We start from the raw sequence: 21,126 nt of genomic DNA on the forward strand, positions 1-21,126 counted from the left end.
AACTCAAAAAGGCCTGGGCGTCCACGGATGACAACAGTGGTGGATGATCACCGCATACTTAATTTGGTGAAGAAGAACCCGTTCACAACATCAACTGAAGTCCAGAACACTCTCAGTGAAGTAGATGTATCTGTCTCTAAGTCAACAGTAAAGAGAAAACTCCATGACAGTAAATACAAAGGGTTCACATCTAGATGCAAACCATTCATCAATAACAAAAATAGACAGGCCAGAGTTAAATTTGCAGAAAAACACCTCAAGAAGCCAGCTCAGTTCTTGAAAAGTATTCTATGGACAGATGAGACAAAGATCAACCTGTACCAGAATGATGGGAAGAAAAAAGTTTGGAGAAGAAAGGGAACGGCACATGATCCAAGGCACACCACATCCTCTGTAAAACATGGTGGAGGCAACGTGATGGCATGGGCATGCATGGCTTTCAATGGCACTGGGTCAATTGTGTTTATTGATGACATAAGAGCAGACAAGAGTAGCTGGATGAATTCTGAAGTGTACCGGGATATACTTTCAGCCCAGATTCAGCCAAATGCTGCAAAGTTGATTGGACGGCGCTTCATAGTACAGATGGACAATGACCCCAAGCATACAGCCTAAGCTACCCAGGAGTTCATGAGTGCCAAAAAGTGGAACATTCTGCAATGGCCAAGTCAATCTCCAGATCTAAACCCAATTGAGCATGCATTTCACTTGCTCAAATCCAGACTTAAGACGGAAAGACCCACAAACAAGCAAGACCTGAAGGCTGCGGCTGTAAAGGCCTGGCAAAGCATTAAGAAGGAGGAAACCCAGCGTTTGGTCCATGGGTTCCAGACTTAAGGCAGTGATTGCCTCCAAAGGATTTGCAACAAAATATTGAAAATAAAAATATTTTGTTTGGGTTATGTTTATTTGTCCAATTACTTTTGACCTCCTAAAATGTGGAGTGTTTGTAAAGAAATGTGTACAATTCCTACATTTTCTATCAGATATTTTTGTTCAACCCTTCAAATTAAACTTTACAATCTGCACTTGAATTCTGTTGTAGAGGTTTCATTTCAAATCCAATGTGGTGGCATGCAGAGTCCAACTCGCGAAAATTGTGTCACTGTCCAAATATTTATGGCCCTAACTGTATATATATATATATATGTATATATATATATATATATATATATATATATACACTGTATTTATATTTAATTCAGCGCTAGATAGCTTAAAAGCCGGTAATTCAATTGTCGGCTTTTGCTATCTCCTTCCTAAACCCGACATGATATGAGACATGGTTTAGATACAGTAAACCATCTCATATCACCATTTTTGTGCATATTCCACACTACTAATGTTAGTAGTGTGTATGTGCAAAATTTCGGCGCTCTTACTATTAAATTAAAGGGTTCAATGGCGGAAAAAATTGGCGTGGGCTCCCGCGCCATTTTCTCTGCCAGAGTAGTAAAGCCAGTGATTGAGGGCAGATATTAATAGCCTGGAGAGGGTCCACGGTTATTGGCCCTCCCCTGGCTAAAAACATCTGCCCCCAGCCACCCCAGAAAAGGCACATCTGGAAGATGCGCCTATTCTGGCACTTGGCCACTCTCTTCCCATTCCCGTGTAGCGGCGGGATATGGGGTAATGAAGGGTTAATGTCACCTTGCTATTGTGTTTTTTTTAACCATTTCATACTATTGGATTAATAATGGATAGGTGTCATAATTGACGCCTCTCCATTATTAATCTAGCTTAATGTCACCTTACAATAGCAAGTTGACATTAACCCTTCATTACCCCATATCCCACCGCTACACGGGAATGGGAAGAGAGTGGCCAAGTGCCAGAATAGGCGCATCTTCCAGATGTGCCTTTTCTGGGGTGACTGGGGGCAGATGTTTTTAGCCGGGGGGGCCAATAACCATGGACCTTCTCCAGGCTATTAATATCTGCCCTCAGTCACTGGCTTTACTACTCTGGCGGAAAAAATTGCGCGGGAGCCCACGCCAATTTTTTCCGCCATTTAACCCTTTAATTTAAAAGTAAGAGCTCCCAAATTTTGAACATACACACTACTAACATTAGTAGTGTGGAATATGCCAAAAAAAATGGGGATATGAGATGGTTTACTGTATGTAAACCATGTCTCATATCATGTTGGGTTTAGGAAGGAGATAGCAAAAGCCGGCAATTGAATTACCGGCTTTTAAGCTATCTAGCGCTGTATGAAATATTAATATATATACATATATGTGTCTCAATGACATATATCTATATATATAATTGCCTAAGGGTTTTTCCGTCTGTCTGTCTGTCTGTCTGTCTGTCCTGGAAATCCCGGCTCTCTGATTGGTCGAGGCCATTAGGCCTCGACCAATCAGCGACGAGCACAGCGACGATGATGTCATAAAGGACGTAGACATCCCGCGTCTGATTGGTCGAGGCCGCCAGGCCTCGACCAATCAGCAACGGGCACAGCGACGATGATGTCATAAAGGACGTAGACATCCTGCGTCTCTGATTGGTCGAGGCCGCCACGTTTCTGATTCAGCGACGGGCACAGTATTGATGTAGATGCCATAATGGTTGCCATGGCGACGATGATGTCATAAAGGTTGCCTCGACCAATCAGCGACGGGCACAGTCTGCCGCGAATTCTGGAATCATCATTGTCCATATACTACGGGGACATGCATATTCTAGAATACCCGATGCGTTAGAATCGGGCCACAATCTAGTATATACAGTGGGGCAAAAAAGTATTTAGTCAGTCAGCAATAGTGCAAGTTCCACCACTTAAAAAGATGAGAGGCATCTGTAATTTACATCATAGGTAGACCTCAACTATGGGAGACAAACTGAGGAAAAAAAATCCAGAAAATCACATTGTCTGTTTTTTTAACATTTTATTTGCATATTATGGTGGAAAATAAGTATTTGGTCAGAAACAAGCAATCAAGATTTCTGGCTCTCACAGACCTGTAACTTCTTCTTTAAGAGTCTCCTCTTTCCTCCACTCATTACCTGTAGTAATGGCACCTGTTTAAACTTGTTATCAGTATAAAAAGACACCTGTGCACACCCTCAAACAGTCTGACTCCAAACTCCACTATGGTGAAGACCAAAGAGCTGTCAAAGGATAGCAGAAACAAAATTGTAGCCCTGCACCAGGCTGGGAAGACTGAATCTGCAATAGCCAACCAGCTTGGAGTGAAGAAATCAACAGTGGGAGCAATAATTAGAAAATGGAAGACATACAAGACCACTGATAATCTCCCTCGATCTGGGGCTCCACGCAAAATCCCACCCCGTGGGGTCAGAATGATCACAAGAACGGTGAGCAAAAATCCCAGAACCACGCGGGGGGACCTAGTGAATGAACTGCAGAGAGCTGGGATCAATGTAACAAGGCCTACCATAAGTAACACACTACGCCACCATGGACTCAGATCCTGCAGTGCCAGACGTGTCCCACTGTTTAAGCCAGTACATGTCCGGGCCCGTCTGAAGTTTGCTAGAGAGCATTTGGATGATCCAGAGGAGTTTTGGGAGAATGTCCTATGGTCTGATGAAACCAAACTGGAACTGTTTGGTAGAAACACAACTTGTCGTGTTTGGAGGAAAAAGAATACTGAGTTGCATCCATCAAACACCATACCTACTGTAAAGCATGGTGGTGGAAACATCATGCTTTGGGGCTGTTTCTCTGCAAAGGGGCCAGGACGACTGATCCGGGTACATGAAAGAATGAATGGGGCCATGTATCGTGAGATTTTGAGTGCAAACCTCCTTCCATCAGCAAGAGCATTGAAGATGAAACGTGGCTGGGTCTTTCAACATGACAATGATCCAAAGCACACCGCCAGGGCAACGAAGGAGTGGCTTCGTAAGAAGCATTTCAAGGTCCTGGAGTGGCCTAGCCAGTCTCCAGATCTCAACCCTATAGAAAACCTTTGGAGGGAGTTGAAAGTCCGTGTTGCCAAGCGAAAAGCCAAAAACATCACTGCTCTAGAGGAGATCTGCATGGAGGAATGTGCCAACATACCAACAACAGTGTGTGGCAACCTTGTGAAGACTTACAGAAAACGTTTGACCTCTGTCATTGCCAACAAAGGATTTATTACAAAGTATTGAGATTAAATTTTGTTTCTGACCAAATACTTATTTTCCACCATCATATGCAAATAAAATGTTAAAAAAAAACAGGCAATGTGATTTTCTGGATTTTTTTTTCTCAGTTTGTCTCCCATAGTTGAGGTCTACCTATGATGTAAATTACAGACGCCTCTCATATTTTTAAGTGGTGGAACTTGCACTATTGCTGACTGACTAAATACTTTTTTGCCCCACTGTATATATATATATATATATATATATATATATATATATATACAGTACCTATTCTATGTGTAGACATTTATTCTGCCTATTCTAATGTAAGCTGTCAGTGTGATTTTACTGTACACTGCACTGAATTGCCGGCTTTTTTCTCTAACACCGCTGCGTATTTCTCGCAAGTCACACTGCTGGTCCGTGTGTAATCCGTATTTTTCTCGCCCCCATAGCCTTTCATTGGCATATTTTTTGCGCAATACGGTGATAAACGCAGCATGCTGCGATTTTCTACGGCCGTAGAAAGCAGTATAATACGGATGCAGAATATACGGCTGATAGGACCTGACCCATTGAGAATCATTGGTCCGTGTGTAATGCGTGTTTTCCGGACGTATTTTATGCGCTCATACGTCCGTAAAACTCACTAGTGTGACGCCGGCCTTACTCTCTGCAAAGAAGGAAAAGTATCCAACAAAATCCAATGTGACTAGCAAGTGGATATATTAAAACTTAACCTTTAAGTATGAATCCTCAGGACATGCTTGTGATTTAAAAAGCCACTGATTATACCCTCATAGTAGTAACTGCTTACAGACCACATCACTATTTGCCAGATGCCATAACATGCAGTGCCAAAAGCATTGTTGCAGTTACAGGAAGAAATTTATATGATGAAAGATAAATGGGTACCAGCATATAGCCTTATCAACACATGTGTCTAGGCAGTTCTCTATATCAAAAATACCCATAGAGGCTACTATAGAGCCAATATAGGGTTATAGTCTGTTCAGAAATGACCGAATGGATAGGCGAGGGGTAGGAGTGTGTCTATATGTAAAATTGTGCTTAAAACCCATCCTGCGCGATAATATAGGTGAATCTAATGAAAATGTAGAATCCCTGTGGGTGGAGATAAGGGGAGGGGGAAAAAATAATAAATTACTGATAGGGGTTTGTTATAAATCTCCAAAAATAATGGAAGCATTGGAGAATATCCTCGTAAAGCAAATAGATGAAGCTGCGACTCAAGGGGAAGTCATTATTATGGGGGACTTCAACTACCCTGAAATAGATTGGGGAACGGAAATCTGCAGTTCCAGCAAAGGTAATCGGTTTTTGACAACTATGAGAGACAATTACTTTTCACAACTGGTTCAGGACCCAACAAGAAGGGGGGCACTGCTAGACCTAATATTAACCAACAGGCCAGACCGCATATCAAATATAAGGGTTGGGGGTCACATGGGGAATAGTGATCACAAAACAATAAGTTTTCATGTATCCTTTAAAAAGATGTGTAATAGAGGGGTTACAAGGACACTAAACTTCAGGAGGGCAAATATCCAACGGACGAGAGAGGATCTTGGTGCAATTAACTGGGACGATATCCTGAGATATAAAAATACACAAAAAAAATGGGAGACATTTGTTAGCATCCTGGATAGGACCTGTGCACAGTATATACCGTATGGGAATAAACATACTAGAAATAGGAGGAAACCAATATGGCTAAATAGAGCTGTCAGGGGCGCAATAAGTGACAAAAAGAAAGCATTTAGAGAATTAAAGGAAGTAGGTAGTGATGAGGCATTAAATAAATACAGAAAATTAAATTCTGTAAAAAGCAAATCAAGGCAGCAAAGATTGAGACAGAGAGACTCAGTGCCAGAGAGAGTAAAAATAATCCCAAAATATTCTTTAACTACGTAAATAGTAAGAAACTAAAAAATGATAGTGTTGGCCCCCTTAAAAATAGTCTGGGTGAAATGGGGGATGAGGATGAGGAAAAAGCCAATATGCTAAATGACTTTTTTTCATCAGTATTTACAAAAGAAAATCCCATGGCAGACAAAATGACTAGTGATAAAAATTCCCCATTAAATGTCACCTGCTTAACCCAGCAGGAAGAGCGGCGGCATCTAAAAATGACTAAAATTGACAAATCTCCGGGCCCGGATGGGATACACCCTCGAGTACTGCAGGAATTAAGTACAGTCATTGATAGACCATTATTTTTAATCTTTAAAAACTCCATAATAACAGGGTCTGTACCACAGGACTGGCGTATAGCAAATGTGGTGCCAATATTCAAACAGGGGACAAAAACTGAACTCGGTAATTATAGGCCAGTAAGCTTAACCTCTACTGTGGGTAAAATCCTGGAGGACATTCTAAGGGATGCTATACTGGAGTATCTGAAGAGGAATAACCTCATGACCCAGTATCAGCACGGGTTTACTAGGGACTGTTCATGTCAGACTAATCTGATCAGCTTCTATGAAGAGGTACCATATATACTCAAGTATAAGCTGACCCGAGTATAAGCCGACCCCCCTAATTTTGCCACAAAAAACTGGGAAAACTTATTGACTCGAGTATAAGCCTAGGGTAGGAAATGCAGCAGCTACCGGTGAATTTCAAAAATAAAAATAGATGATCCATACCATTCATTATTGCCCCATAGATGCTCCACATAAAGCTGTGCCACATATAATGCTCTGCACCGTTCATTATGGCCCCATAAATGCTCCATATAAAACTGTGCCATATAGAATGCTCTGCACCATTTATATGGAGCATCTATGGGGCCATAATGAAGCTGTGCCATATAGAATGCTCTGCACCATTCATTATTGCCCCCTAGATGCTCCATATAAAGCTGTGCCATATATAATACTCTGAACCGTTCATTATGGCCCCATAGTTGCTCCATATAAAGCGGTGCCATATATAATGCTCTGCACCGTTCATTATGGCCCCATAGATGCTCCATATAAAGCTGTGCCTTATGGAATGCTCTGCACCGTTCATTATGGCCCCATAGATGCTCCACATAAAGCTGTGCCATATAGAATGCTCTGCACCGTTCATTATTGCCCCCTAGATGCTCCATATAAAGCTGTGCCATATATAATGCTCTGAACCATTCATTATGGCCCCATAGTTGCTCCATATAAAGCGGTGCCATATATAATGCTCTGCACCGTTCATTATGGCCCCATAGATGCTCCACATAAAGCTGTGCCATATAGAATGCTCTGCACTGTTCATTATGGCCCCATAGATGCTCCATATAAAGCTGTGCCATATATAATGCTCTGCACCGTTGATTATTGCCCCATAGATGCTCCATATAAAGCTGTCCAATATATAATGCTGCTGCTGCTGCAATAAAAGAAAAAAAATCACATACTCACCTCTCTTGCTCAGGACGCCGGCGCTTTCAATATTTACCTGCTCCTCGTGCGGCTCCGTCTCCAGCACTGACGCTCAGCAGAGGGTGCGCACTGACCACGTCACCGCGCCCTCCGACCTGTGCATCAATGCCAGAGGACGTTGGAGAAGGAGCCGCACCGGAGCGAGGAGCAGGTAAATATCGCGCAGCGCTCCCCTCCCCGTATACTTACCCGCTCCCAGCACGGTCCCTGCAGTCCCGGCTTCTCCCGGCGCTGCATCTTCTTCCTGTATTGAGCGGTCACAGTTACCGCTCATTTTCAATCATGAATATGCGGCTCCACCTCTATGGACCCCTGGGTATGACTCGAGTATAAGCCGAGAAGGGGACTTTCAGCCCCAAATAATGGGCTGAAAATCTCGGCTTATACTCGAGTATATACGGTAAGTTCCGGACTGGACCAAGGGAACCCAGTGGATGTAGTGTATATGGACTTTTCAAAAGCTTATGATACGGTGCCACACAAAAGGTTGATGCATAAAATGAGAATAATGGGGATAGGGGAAAATATGTGTAAGTGGGTTAAGAGCTGGCTCAGGGATAGGAAACAAAGGGTGGTTATTAATGGGGCACACTCGGACTGGGTCGAGGTTAGCAGTGGGGTACCACAGGGGTCAGTATTGGGCCCTCTTCTTTTTAACATATTTATTAATGACCTTGTAGGGGACATACAGAGTGGAATTTCAATATTTGCAGATGACACTAAACTCTGCAGGGTAAACAATACAGAGGAGGACAATTTTATATTACAGGATGATTCATGTAGACTAGAAGCTTGGGCTGATAAATGGCAATGAGCTTTAATGGGGATAAATGTAAGGTCATGCACTTGGGTAGAAGTAATAAGATGTATAATTATGTGCTTAATTCTAAAACTCTGGGCAAAACCGTCAATGAAAAAGACCTGGGTGTATGGGTGGATGACAAACTCATGTTCAGTGGCCAGTGTCAGGCAGCTGCTACAAAAGCAAATAAAATAATGGGATGCATTAAAAGAGGCATAGATGCTCATGAGGAGAACATAATTTTACCTCTTTACAAGTCACTAGTTCGACCACACTTAGAATACTGTGCACAGTTCTGGTCTCCGGTGTATAAGAAAGACATAGCTGAACTGGAGCGGGTGCAGAGAAGAGCGACCAAGGTTATTAGAGGACTGGGAGGTCTGCAATACCAAGATAGGTTATTACACTTGGGGCTATTTAGTTTGGAAAAATGAAGACTAAGGGGTGATCTTATGTTAATGTATAAATATATGAGGGGACAGTGCAAAGACCTTTCTGATGATCGTTTTAATCATAGACCTGAGACAGGGACAAGGGGGCATCCTCTACGTCTGGAGGAAAGAAGGTTTAGGCATAATAACAGATGCGGATTCTTTACTGTAAGAGCAGTGAGACTATGGAACTCTCTGCCGTATGATGTTGTAATGAGTGATTCATTACTTAAATTTAAGAGGGGATTGGATACCTTTCTTGAAAAGTATAATGTTGCAGGGTATATATTCTAGATTCTTTGATAGGGCGATGATCCAGGGAACTAGTCTGATTGCTGTATGTGGAGTCAGGAAGGAATTTTTTTTCCCCAATGTGGAGCTTACTATTTGCCACCATGGTTTTTTTTTGCCTTCCTCTGGATCATCATGTTAGGGCATGTTAGGTTAGGCTAAGGGTTGAACTAGATGGACTTAAAGTCTTCCTTCAACCTCAATAACTATGTTACTATGTAATACTGTCAGCAATAAATATGCAGCACTATAAGTGAGGCATAGTAGAAACCAATATATACCAATTATGCAAACAAATGAATAAATGAGATCATGCTTCCTCATCTAAAGATGAGCATCTCCTGTTGTCATTGTCATTATAAGGTAACATTAGAAATTATATCAAGTTTATCATTTATGCTGGCTTGTTTAAAACAGCATCATAGTTTGCAAAAAATAACTTGGCTAGATCTCACACAATATTGGAGAAATCCTGATTGACATGATATTTCACTGAGGGGGTGAGGCAGAAAAGAAGCCTCAGTCATGAATGACGTCTCCCTTTACACTCTGCTCCCTCTTTTGCTGTGCTGCTAGGGCACCATGGCCACCTCATCTTCCTCTGAACTGTGTATGTCACTAAGATGGCCTCCGTTCCATGTGGCATCTAGGTCTTTATTATTCCCTGCATCATCAAACATCCACTCCTCATCCCTGCCCTCCTTGACTATCTGCACACTGCAGAAAGATGCTGAAGTTGGCAACTGTGTGTTTTCATATGCTAACATGTGCTACACTGGTCCACTAACCGTGTGCACAAGAACTCCCACAAACTCATCCTTCAATGTAACAAGTGGTTAGGCATCAGTGCACTCAGTCTCTTCCACTTCTGGTGCAGGCGGAGAGGCCTCTGGACCGCAGCCACCAGTCGTACAAATGCATTAGAAACTGTTGCATGGCTTGGGGCTAAAACTGCTTGTGCCGATTTGTAAGGGGGTGAGGTGAAAGCAAGATTACCATGGTCCTCAAGTGCCAACTCTGCAATCACTACAGTTGACTGGGTGAAAGATTAGATGACCAAGAGTGCCTTAAGTTCCGTCACATTGTCTAACACCTTTTCAACATCTTGAGGCCTTACCATTCATGCTGCAGTACTCAAGGAAGTAATATTTTTTCACCTGAGTGCACCAGAGGAAGGTGTTGTTTTGGGGTACGTAGCAGGTACAGAACGACCATGTCAGCAGCTACACCAGTACCACCACATCCACATCCCCTATTTGATGCTCTCATCATTTTGGAAGTGGTTTACTAGATTATTTTTTTGCCACTGTACTCGTAAAGAGACCCTGTACAGTAAAATTATTTGTTTGGCCTATAAATGCCAAAGAAATGGCGTCTGAGATCTATTTAATTCCCACACTACTAGAAAAGATACAGCAGTCCATAAAAATGATTTATTTGGCCTTAAATTGGCAAAGAGATGGCTGTTGTGATTCATTTATATGCCACTATTACTAAAAAAAAACACAGTGGTACAGAAAAAATGTGTTTGTTTTTTCAAAGACGGCTGCTGGTATTTGTTTACTTGCCACACTTCTAGAGGAGACACAAGCAGTACAGAAAAATAATTTGTTTGGCCTACAAATAGCAAAGAGATGGCATTTCGAGATTTTATTTGCCACACTACTCATATAGACACAGTGGCAAAGTGTATTTTTTGTTTGGCTCACAAATGTTAGACGACTGCAGAGTAGAATTATTTTGCATGCACATTACTCATACAGACACAGCTTCAGAGTACACACAGTGGCATTTTGGTAAAGTACTCCCACAGAAGGAGTTGCAGAGTACACACAGTTACTTTTGGCACACTATTCCCACAGGCAGGGTTTCAGTGTACACAAAGTGGCTTTTGGCACAGTACTCCTACATGCGGGGTTGGAGAGTACACTGCAGCTTATGGCACAGTAATCCCACAGGTGGGGTTGCAGAGTACACACAGCGTCTTTGGCACAGTAGGCACACAGGTAGTTTTGCAGAGTACACACAGTGCCTTTTGGCACAGTACTCCCACACAAGGGATTGCAGAGTAAAGAAAGCGGTTTTTGGCACAGCACTTCCACAGATATAGGTTGCAGTGTACACACAGTGGCTTTTAGGCAGAGTGCGCTACCTAACGCTGTCCCTCACTCCAGCTGCATCCTGTTTCTACACTAATAAGAACAGAATGGCATTGTACTCGTGTTCTAGCATTTATACAGTCCAAGTCAAGTGGTGTATCGGCCAATCAATTCCATGACCGTGATGGCTCTGGAAGTGCCCACAGCCTAAAAGCTTGCTTATTGACTGTTCTGCAGCTTTTCAACATACTTTTAGGCAACAAACATGAACATTTTATCGAATAACCTGTGAAAAGCCTGTTCTGGTACCAAATACTAAGTGTCTAGCACGAACCCCAAATTTTACATTTTATGTTCGCTCATCCTTAGTAACAGATTAAGTAACTGAAAGACAAGAAATTGACAGACTCCATGGAGGGAAAACTTTTGACTGTTATTGAAAAGAATGGTGGCTATATTCAGTGATATATTTTTTTAAAATATAAAAAATTTATTTTTGCACATTTTGAGCTGTTTGTTTATTATTTTCACTTTCCATATGAAAAAAGACAATTGCGAAGGGAAAATTTGTTTTTCATTTTGTTGCATAATGATGCCGCACACTAAAAGTTGTACAGTAGTAGATATTGTAAGAAACATACTTGTAAAACCTCACTTTCAATTTCTTAAATATTAAGGTTTATTACTCTTTTGGATTGATTAACAGCACTATAGTTCAATAGTACAAATATTCATCAAAAATACTAATTGCCTAATATTTTGCACAGTCCTTATTTTCCTAGGCTTTCTTTTTATCAATTAGCTTGTCAGAGGCATAGGTATACAATTGTGATATGTGTTTGGTAAAACTACTGCCTAAATCATTAGTCCTGGCATGCTGGTCCTCGGCGCTTGCGGCGGGCTCCGTCTGCGCCGTCGGCCTCGTGCACGGCTGTGGGGATTACTGCTTTGCGCATGCACCTTACGTCCCGGCCACGCGCAGCCTCAATTCGTTTTGCAGCTCCAGTGCCCTAAGCCGGAAGCACCCCCCATTCAATGGAGCTCATGTGCCAGGTATATAAGGCCGTCCTCAATTAGTGGAGGCCCCAGATTATTGTGTATTACCTAGTACCAGTACTTAGGCTTTCTCTCATGTTCTCTTCCATGTCTTTGTCTACCCGTTGCTCATTATAGTTTCTTCTTTTGCATCTCTTACTGTCCCAGTCTCCTCCGTCCTCTCCTGATGGTCTCCACGTCCTGCTCCGTTCCCTGGTTACTCTCTTCCTCGGATCCCGTCCTATCGTCAGCCTCCCTTCTGCTCCACCTCCTCTGCTCCGTGTCTGTTTTCCCATTCCACTGTCCATCCCTGTTCCTTTCATTCTAGTATTATTGGTCCTCATTTTCCTCATTCCTTGAGCTGTCCTCTGTTCTGGGATTTGTGGTATTTGAATCCCCTGGGCCTGCCCCTAGCGATTACTGTATAGGGGTTGCCTACACCTGGTTAGCTCACCCAATGGAGGTTCGCTACCATGATCCAGAGGCTCCATTTGCGGTATTCCAGGAATTTGATAACAATGTCTTCTGGGAACTGCTTTATTCCTGTGGCGTGGTGTACTTAAATATAGCCAGTTTCCTACTCCACAATGATGAGGGGCAAATACCCCGAAACAGTTGACTGTGGATGGATACCATGTTTTGGCATAGGTGGTTTTCCTTTTTGGATGCTGTCCTTCCCATGGTTGTTCCTTCCCGGTGAAAGACCTGGCTATTTATTGCTTGCGTTAAGAAACACGTGATGGTGTCTCGCGGCTTTTCTACATGCATTTGCATATTTCCCATAAGGGATGGGAGCAGTGTTCTGGATCACTGCATTGAGAAACACGTGATGCTTTGATCTCCCCGAGGTCATTCATCCTTATGTTTGTGGTGTACTTAAATGACATCCTTGTCTTTTCTTCAGACCTTTCTTCCCATAGGATAAGTGTTTGTCTGATATTGCAGAGACTGCAGGAGAATAATCTCTATGCTAAGATCGAGAAATGTGTTTTTGAGCAAACTTCCCTACTGTTCTTGGGGTATATTATCTCCGACTCTGGATTGGGGATGGATCCCGAGAAACTGACCTCTGTTTTCAAATGGCCACGTCCTGTTGTAAGTCCTTTCAATGTTTCCTTGGTTTTGCAAACTATTACAGGCATTTTATTCCTCATATCTCCTCGCTCATCATGCACATCATTTCTCTCACTCGAAAGGGAGCCAATCCTAATGTCTGGACCCCGGAGGCTGAAGAGGCCTTTCAGATACTGAAGCAATCCTTTGCAGCCGCTACTGTGCTACATCGTTCTAAGGTTAGCAGGCCGTTCATCCTCGAGGTGGATGCTTCCTCCACGGGAGCTGGAGCGGTGCTTTCCCAAAGGTCTTTGTCTGGGTGGTTAGTTACTTGTGGTTTCTTCTCTAAAGCCTTCTCTTTGTCTGAATATAATTACTCAATCTGAGATAATGAGTTATTGGTGATAAAGTTGGCTTCAGAGGGCTGGCACCACCTGCTTGAAGGGGCTGTTGACCCCTTTATAATCTGCACAGACCATAAAAATCTGGCCTATATTCAGTTCGCTCAGAGGCTCAACCCCTGGCTCTCTTCCAAATATATCAGACTGAAAATTCCCTCACTGGGTCCTGGTTACATTGGTCCTTTTGAGATTCTTGGAGCATCAACGATGTAGCCAACAAATTGATTTTGCCTGCCTTGCTTCGTATTCCCAATGCCCTCCACGTCTCTCTCCTTAAACCGGTAATACTTAATTGGTTCCATTCTGCATCTGGTCCTACCCCTCTATCGATTAGTACCGACAATGTCTTTGAGGTTAGGGACATACTAGCCATGAAGAAGGTTAGAGGGAGAACATTCTTTCTGATTGATTGGAGGGGTTTTGGCCTTGAGGAGAGGTCCTGGGAACCACAGGAGAAAATTGATGCTCCCTGTATTCTTAAGAGGCTTTTGTCCAATCACAGGAATGGGGGGTGTAAGGAGGGGGTTACTGCTACCGCTGTGGCCGCACGTTCCCCGACTGCCTGTGCTGCGGCCACCCGTTTCACTGCAGCGAGTGCTGTGTACTTGAGCTCCTCCGCTACTCATCCTTATAGCTACATAACCCTATGGGTGACATATTGATAGCTTTACGCTGGGGTACCGCCCTTGTGAGGGCGGCAACAATGCATGGGCACAACAAGGAGTTTTAATCAATATATGTACTCCCTCCCTTGCCCTGACTAGTGATGAGCGAGTGTACTTGTTGCTTGGGTTTTCCCGAGCACACTCGGGTGACCTCTGAGTATTTATGACTTTGGAGATTTAGATTTCATCGCAGCAGCTGAATGATTTACAGCTACTAGCCAGGCTAAGTACATGTGGGGGTTGCCTGGTTGCTAGGGAATCCCCACATGTAATCAAGCTGGCTAATAGCTGTAAATCATTCAGCTGCCGCGATCAAAACTAAATCTCTGAGCAGTAATAAATACTCGGAGGTCACCCGAGCAACGAGTACACTCTCTCATCACTAGTCCTGACCCCTTCTTTATGTTACATGATATCAATGGTAATGGATCCCTTATCCTGTGAGGAGGCAAGTCCATACGACTGGGATCACAACAAGCCTGCTTGGGTAAAATTGAACCAGTTTTTTTTACTTCAGCACGGTTTGGTTTAGAAGCACTGGCACTTTATGATTTTGCACTACTGTCTTAATATGCATTGTTAGTTTATTATGTATTTTATATACGTATTAAAAGTTAAGTTTTAACGGTTACCGACCCTGCTGCTAGATATGTAACTTTTTTTGAGTAGGTGCTGAGGGTCAGAATACTTCTGATGTATGGCTTGCTTTGGTACCGCTGCACTCATTACCCTGACTTAAAGACTAGATCTGTTTTTCTATATGTGCTTATGTGTTCCTATGAATTGTATCTGTATTCTTCTCTGTGCTTCACACACTTCTTTACTGCTGTGCTGATACTATCTGTACAGTTTTTTTGTGTTTTATGGCTTTATCCACCTGTGTCTATGGTTAAGGGCTGAGTCAGACTGCCGTATAACTCATGTTAGGATCACATCGCACTGCATGGACTGGCCAGGCACCTTTCCTGACCTGAGCAAGACAATACAATGTGGCACAATGTGGCACCGATGGCACAATTATCAGCTTAGCAGACTGCTATTGGTAGAAAAAAATAAGTTTATTAACATAGGTAGTTGACTGATCACTTCACCCACAGTAGAAATTTTAGAATGGCACAGCAGCAGTCAGCAATAGGCCATGCATGTTGTATCAGGGACTGGGCCAGCATTTAGAGCGAGGTATCAAAGTTTCAATTAAAGACATGGTGGCCAAGGGAGCAATGTAAGCCTGTTTTTGCTAGGAGCCCAGATAACTCATGCAACAGCTGAATTTTTTCAGTTTCCTAACCACTCTCAGGTTGCACAAACATCAGTTCACAGACTACTATTGGTAGAAAAATGTAAAGATAGCAACAAAGGTAGGTGACTGATCAATTGACTCACAGTAGTACATTTTATAATGGCACAGCAGCAGTCAGCATTATGCCATGTATGTGGTATAAGGGTTTGAGCCAGCATTAAGAGCTTTGAATTTAAGTTTAGATTAAGATGTGGAGACTTAGGCCTCTTTCACACTTCCGTCGGTACGGGTCCGTCAAAAAGCGTCGAGCAGACGTACCGACGGAAGTTGTGAAAGTTTTGCACAATGTGGGCAGTGGATGCAGTTTTTGATGCATCCGCTGCCCATTCTGCAGTTCGGGGAGGAAGAGGCGGAGTTTCGGCCGCGCATGCGCGGTCGAAAATGGCAGACGCGACGTACAAAAAAACGTTACATTGAACATTTTTTGTGACGATGGTCTGCCAAAACACGACGGATCCATCGCACGAACGACGCGACGTGTGGCAATCCGTCGTGATCCGTCGCTAATACAAGTTTATGGGAAAAAAAATTCATCCGGCGAGCACATTTGCAGGATCTGTTTTTGCCCAAAATGACGGATTGCGATGGATTGCAAAAAATGAAAGTGTGAAAGAGGCCTAGGAGAGCGATATAAGCCTTCTTATCTGGGAGCCCTGATACCTCATGCCACATCTTTTTTTTTTAGCCACACTCAAATGGCACAAACATCAGTTTCATACAGTACTATGGGTTCAAAAATGTAAGGAAAGTAACACTGGTAGTTGACTGAAAGTGAGATCATGCCTGCCAGTCTGGAAGCTGTACTTACACATTCAACCCACCAGATAAAGACCCAACTTGTAGTCTCCACATTTAAACAAAATATTTTTAAACATCACTAAAGTGGCATCAATTTCCATACAGTAGAAACAGTATGGTAGGCCTTTGATACACCTTCTACTACAGGCAACCCACCAACTGGAGACCCAATTTGGAGTCTCTACATTTAAAAAAATGAAACATCCGCAGCTTTAGCAATAGCAGGCACACAAGACACCACAAAGGTGGCAGATTGTAATAATGCGAGATCAATGCATGACATTAAAGCTACACCATCACCTAGTCTGCCAAGTCTGCGACTGGGGTGCAAAAGTCATTAATTTTAATATATTAATTAATATATTTTAATAAAAGTTAGGCATACTACACTTTCAGGGGACTGCTGGTTGCGCTTATCCATCAAGACACTGTTAGGAGTCGAGTTCCCGCCGCTGCACAGGGTGAATCTCAAACCATGTCTGCTGCGGTCTCTCATTCTGCATCGGCCGCAGTGGAGTCTGCTCAGTGGAGATGTCGGTCCCAGCGTCTTGCTCAGTCTCACTCTGTGCAAAGTGTTAGGCTACGTTCACATTTGCATTGTGCGCCGCTGCGTCGGCGACGCAACGCACAATGCAAATAAAAACGCACCAAAACGCATGCAAAAACGCTGCGTTTTGCGATGCATGCGTCGTTTTTTGCCGAAACTTGGACGCAAGAAAAATGCAACTTGTTGCGTTTTCTGCGCCTGACGCTTGCAGCAAAAAAACCGCATGCGTCGCACAACGCAGCACAACGCATGTCCATGTGTCCCCCATGTTAAGTATAGGGGTGCATGACGCATGCGTCGCCGCAGCGTTTCCCGACGCTGCGTCGGGAAACGCTAATGTGAACGTAGCCTTACTGCTCCTTTTTCCAGCTTCTGCCATTGAAGCCAGTGCTGGTCAGCGGTGAGCAGACGCTTTGGGATGAAGTCCTGCTTTTCCCCTTCTGAACATGCCCAGAGCAAGACCTTCCATTGGAGATCGAGGGTCACATGCTCAGATACTGCAGCAGATCCCATTGGTCTTCCAGGAAGTTCGTGAAGGTGCTCAACTTCTGTGGCAGCCTCCCATTGGTCCTTCTGGGAAGGTCCTGTACATGCTGCAACTATAAAAGGTTCGCATGGCCACACGGCCATGCGCTACTATACACTTGTTTATGTGTGTGTGTGTGTTGTGAGTGAAAGTCGCTCTTTAAAAATCCCCTCCCTTGTGTTTTAATGCCCGCGTAAGGAGGATGATTGTAATCTAGCGCCCGACTAGTAACCAACACTGGTACACGAACAGCGTCTATTGCTGTGACCGCCAGTGCGGCGCCGTACGCTATCACCATGCTTTCCAAACCCAAGTCTGGGTGGCTAGTGGTGTCCGCCAGTGCGGCATCACATGCACTCTCATGCTATTTAATTATTAGTTTTGTTACATGCGGTACTGCGGCCCTGTGATGCAACAGGGTTTGCTTCTTTCACACAGGGTGAAGCTAACCCATGTGTATCCTCATTGTACCACCATATAGTCAGTCATTGCTTAGCAGCAGGTTCCATCTCTGCACGGTGGACCCCGGGCTGCGAGCGCACTTTATTCCTTTTCTCTAATTTTTTGGTGCGTCTCGCTAGCCCTAACAGACACCACCAGCAATGCTGAAGACACATTCTTAATGAACGCTTGCTGCCTGACATGATAAAACCTTCAAGTCGTGAACAACGATCATAGGCCACTCTTCCATATTAAATACCAAAATGCAAAAGGGTCCAACCCCCTGATGACATTGATATTGAGCTCCAGATATTTCTGCACCATTCTCTCTAGTTGTTTACGTCGTATCAGACTTGTACTCTGTTCTATTCGTCCATGGGCTGATCTAAAAATGTGTGAAATGACTCACAGAAATTGCTTAGGCTACATAGGCTGCTGCTGATGTTTTTGCGAGGATGCCTTGACGTTCCCTGGGTTGGACGTCTAGAACTGGACTGCACACTGTATGCCTCATTGCTGTCTTGGGGAAAACCACTCTTAAGATTGTCTTCTACAGGCATGTTTTAATACTCCAGCAACCAGGGGGAAAGCATATGTCTAAATTTATTCTTGTACCGTGGACCTAACAGAGTGGCAACCCAGTATTCAGCACAATTTCTAACCCTAAGACTGTGGTCATTGTGTTGAACATAGTGCAGCAAGAAGGTGCTCATGTGTCGGGTGCTTCCATGAGCTCCAAGTTCATTCTGTGTTGGTGGAGGGGTAACACTCAAGGTTACTTCCTCCATCCCCTCCCGCCAACCACGGACAATAGAGATCGGATCATTATCCTCTTCATCTCCTCTTCATCTCCTGACTGTTGCGCATCAATCACCTTGTCACCATCCATTTGTTCCTCAGTTCCTCACTAACAGTTTGTCTGGTACCATGAGCCCCCATAATTGCTGTAAGCCAACCTCCCATGGCACCCACCTGTGCGACGACAGTTGGGAAATTCTGTGATATTGTTATCCGGTCTGCATCCATTTCTGTTTCCATCTCTTCCTCTGGGACCATCACCTCCTCATGCAGACTATTCCAAGTGTGGTCCACGCAAGCGTGATTTCCACCATGACTGAACTGGGTTGGCTCAGGAAAAGCAAAAGGACACACTGCACCAGGGCTCATTGGTGCTGAAATAGCTGCTGCAACATGTGCAGAGTGAAATTTCTCCATGTCAGAATATTATAAATCAAACGGTTAACCGGTAGGCTGAAAGTCCTCTGTGGCAATGCAAGTTAATGACCTGCAGGGTGCGAACGTCGCAATTGAGCACACAGCAAACATGCTTTCTGTAGCAACGCATCCAGGCTGGGATAGTGGTGAAGAAATTGCTGTACCATCAGGTTGAGGATGTGAGCCTTTCAAGGCTCGTGTGTGTAGAGCCATCACCAGGTTTGCACCATTATCACCCACAGACTTCCCTTGCTCCAGGTTCAGTGAAGACATCTGTCCACAATGCATGAGCTGTGTGACTGCGATCCCCAAAGCATATTTATTTGAACACTACCTGATTTGCGGTGTGCAATGGCTGCGCAGCACGGAGGTGGAGGGGATTCTACCTCCACTGTTGGAACACATTTCGGATTGAGGGAGAGGTTGAGGGCACAGGTCAAGGCCCTAGAGGAGGTGGGGGAGCCAGAAGTTTGTCCCGCAAACCTTTGGATTCAAAGACATGTGGAGCAGCCCCTTGGTTGCCCCCACAGCCACCAGAGTCACCCAGTGCCCAGTCAGTGAGATGTAACTCCCCTACCCATGTTTGCTCATCCAGGTGTCAATAGGGAAATCAACCTTGGCAGACATAATTTTTTTTTCAGGGAATGGTTGATGTTGTCATGACATGCTGGTATAGCACAGGCACAGCTTTCTTAGAGAAGTAATGGCGACTGGGCAACTGGTACTGGGGGACTGTGATGGTAATCAACTTTCTGAAACCTTTTGTATCCACCAGACAGAAAGACAACATTTCCATTGCCAATAGATAAGAGATGGTTGAGATCAAGCTCTTTGGCATGTGTAGGAGGAAACACTTCTTTTACATGACCACAACTGTGGGGCCGAGGGTTTGGATGCTGTGCTCAGAGAGAGTGGAGTAAAGAGAACAGGATAAACTGATGGTCTGTGAGTGAGGTGCAGGCAGAGATATTATGGTGAATTGAAAAAAGATGTGTTGCGCTGGGTGACACAAAAGCAGCACTCATTTCTACTTTGGTAACAGCTGATGGGCTCTCACTCACCCTGACTGTTGGGGTACACAAGTGTAGTTTCTGCAGCCAGAGATCTGTGTGAGAAGACTTGTTTATGGTGACATGGAGGGAAGAAGGGAGCAGATGGGGTTGATTGAATGGCCTGTGGTTGGCAAGGCCCGCTAGTCTGCATTTCAGCACACAAAGGCATGTTGATCATGCACGTAGTTGTCAAATTATTGCAATTTTTGCCTGTACTGAGTTTTGTTCTGCAAATGTGACAGATAACGTGTGTTGAGTCATTCTTTGCAGTCTCAAAAAAGGCCCAGGCTAGGCAAGCAAGCCTATTCCCCTTTCCAACATGACCTCTCTTTTTCCCACTCATGGTGCAAGTAGCCTTCCCTTCTTGTAATCTGCTGTTCCACAACCTTAGGTCCACAGCTGTCAGTCGCCTGTTACTGAATGAAGAATCACTATTTATTTTCTTAACCCTAGAACGCGTACCTGGGGCCTCGCAGGCCTGCTAGGTTACTTGTTTTCTATTATCTGTAAAACTACATTAGTTAGAATTTTGAAACTCAAGGTAATCCTCAGGTATTGTTAGTAATATCCAGTTGTTCATATATTTTTATGTTATAGGCATCTCGTATAGCAACGCTTTTTTTGTGACTACCCCAGATTCACGTACCTGGGGCCTTTGAGGCCTGCTTTGGTTTATCCAATATATGCCCAGTAAGCCAGCTAAATACGGCATAAAAATTTTCTGGATGAATGGCATGATTTACTGTGGAAAAGAAGCTGACGCTCCAGTCCAGAAAGATCTATGTTCCAACATAGTGAAAACACTAGCTTTTACCAATTTTCCATTCTGGAAAAAATATCACTATGGATAATTATTTTACTAATTTAGAACTGGCCAATTTTTGCTTCAGAAACAACTAACACTTGTTGGTACAATGAGACCAAAACCG

This window comes from Ranitomeya imitator, chromosome 4 (genome assembly GCF_032444005.1).
Source record: "Ranitomeya imitator isolate aRanImi1 chromosome 4, aRanImi1.pri, whole genome shotgun sequence".
Lineage (NCBI taxonomy): Eukaryota > Metazoa > Chordata > Amphibia > Anura > Dendrobatidae > Ranitomeya > Ranitomeya imitator.